This window comes from Elaeis guineensis, chromosome 8 (genome assembly GCF_000442705.2).
Source record: "Elaeis guineensis isolate ETL-2024a chromosome 8, EG11, whole genome shotgun sequence".
Classification (NCBI taxonomy): domain Eukaryota; kingdom Viridiplantae; phylum Streptophyta; class Magnoliopsida; order Arecales; family Arecaceae; genus Elaeis; species Elaeis guineensis.
In genome coordinates, this window is record NC_026000.2 from 26498109 (window position 1) to 26500644 (window position 2536).

At 48.2% G+C, this 2536-nt stretch overlaps 1 pseudogene; it reads right to left on the reverse strand.

Annotated features, from left to right (window-relative positions):
- Positions 1-256: 256 nt before the first annotated feature.
- Positions 257-2304, reverse strand: LOC105049815 (uncharacterized; annotated as a pseudogene).
- Positions 2305-2536: the final 232 nt, after the last annotated feature.

Sequence of the window (2536 nt, forward strand, 5' to 3'; positions counted from 1 at the left end):
CTGGTCGGGTCAATCGGTCAGATTGGAGACCAATTTTAATCACAATCCAAAACTTAGGGTAGACCCAGTTGATCTTCAGCCTGTAAGAAATCGACAAGAACCAGTGAACCGATTGGCTCGTGATGAACAGATCGAGTCGCAGGTTAATTATCTGTGGACAAAAACTGCCGTTGGGGTATTCTTCTAGCCACTTGCACCCATCAAATCCTCCCATCCCGTTGCCTTTACAAACTCCTCCAATGCATGCTTTTCGACCTTAATGACCCCCACCACCGGCTGGAGCGGCGAAGAAGATCGGAGAGGCATGCCAGCTGGTGAGGTCCACGGATGACTTAGCGAGTGCCAACGGAATGGTGAAGCGAGTAGAGAAATCATGGTGGCCGGTGTTGTCTCCATCGAGGCTGTCGTCGTGGCCCTCATCGAAGTTGAGGGTGTAACTTAAGGGGTTGTACTGAAACCTCGACGATCCCATCCGCATGAGCTGCCACGACCGTGTCTGGGGTTCCGATTGAACAGCTGGATGAAGGTCTTCCATCGGGGCCCGACCATGAGTTTTGATAACTCTTGTACCTTCATCACGACTCTCCACCACCTCCCCCCTCCACCGACGGCCTTCGCTCATCATCCCTCTCTGATGCCCGTATCTGCTGCCACCACTCGATGGAGGATGGTGCCGAAGAAGAGCACCCATTGGTCCAGGAGATCCATACAGCAGCATCTTCGTGCGAACATGGCATTTGCCATCGATGCCTCATCATGTGGCGCTGAGTGGATCTCCACCTCAACAGCACCCTCCTCTCCCTCCTCTCTAACCTCAAGGCCCAAGCTACTCTATCTCTCTCAGAATGGCAGAATCCTGGGCAAATTGATCGGGCCGACCAGTTGACTCGGTTGAGCTTGACCCATTTTTTATTCTAGTCCGATGTTCGGTCTGATTCTGAAAATATTGATTTAAATGTTAATCTTTGAATTTGAAAGGTTCAAATTCAAATCAAGTTGTTTTGATGAGATCAAATTGAAACTTGAAAGGAACTTATCCATCCACGCCATTTTTGTCGTGCAAATGTTGCACGAAGAAAAGTCACCGAAGGGAATGGGCTTCCGTCCTTTTTTGCATGGAGAAAAATGACAGCCGACGCCCTTTGTGAATAAGATAGGAGGGAGTGAGAGTGGGATGCCCCATTTGAAACCTGATTTCAAATGGGTGCCGCCCCAAGTTGGCTAGGATTTAGGATTTATAAAAAGCCCCCTTGCAAAAGGGTTCGGCACTTTTATGAAAGGCTATTAGACCTGAAACCCTACCTCTCCTCCACCTCCAACTCTCTCCAAACCCTCACGCCAAAGGTGTTAGGCTGATTTCCTCCTATGCTTCTCCCTAATTCAACACACCTAAGAGTAGGCTACTTCCACATCCTATGCCCAAAAGGAGTTGGGCTGATCTCGAGCACACTTAAAAGGAGTTCAGACACCATCCAACTGAAGGAAGGAGAAAGGCTGCAGCAAGTGTTGATCCGATAGCCTCGGAGATCAATTTTTTTATGCAGGATTCAGTACCACATGGTGTAACAAAAAAAAAAAGAAGAAACAAAATAAAAAATACAATATAAATACATGGATCGGCCTCAAGTTTACCTCTACGGAGCGTGCAAGTTCACTGTGAGAGAATAAAATAAAATCAATACAAGAAAAACTCATCACTCAATCCTTGTAAAAGAGTTTCTCACTGAAAAGCTCCAAAACTCTTACAAAGATCTCTGAAATCTCTTTTGATGTCTTTCTGCACCTTCAGGATATCACCAGCTCTCCAACACAATAAATGGCTCATCAATTGGAGCTATATAGGCTTCAGAATCTTAAAAATACTGTTTCAGTAGGAATACAGAGTCTCAATCAATCTTAGAACCATCTATGACCGTCCGATCGTGATCAGCTCATACCAGAGCTGTCTGATCATACAAAATAGCCTCTGATCATGCCTGATTATGTTCGAATTGAGTTTTAACTATTTGATCATGATCGGATACGATCTGGACCGTCGGATTGCGTAAAAACTCTTCTGGACCACGTGTTCGGTCCACGCAGCTTGCATAGATCTCCCAGCACCCCACGGTCCACGGTGGATCGCATAGGGGTGCTGGGCCTAGGTGCCTGCGCACGTTGGGTCGGCCCGCATGTGCACTCATGCTGGGCCCACCTGTGCACTAGGCCGCATGTGCCTGCACGCGCACGTATGTCCGTCGAGCCTGATCGGCCTGCCACCGGCGGGGCCAGCCCGCACTCAGCTGCCGCTGCCCCGTGCACCATGTCACATTCTCCAATCTTCTTTCACACATATCTTCACCGTTTGGACTCCGTTTGGATTGTTCTTGGGCTCATTGGACTCCGTTCATCATCCTGGATCTCACTGTGAGCTCAATATAGATCGAATCTTGAGGTATCAAATGTCAACAATCTCTATCTCGACTCGATATTTGACCTCCACCTATCTCTGAGTGCCTGTGATCCATCTCACCCCCATACCCTGGGGCATGCCTGC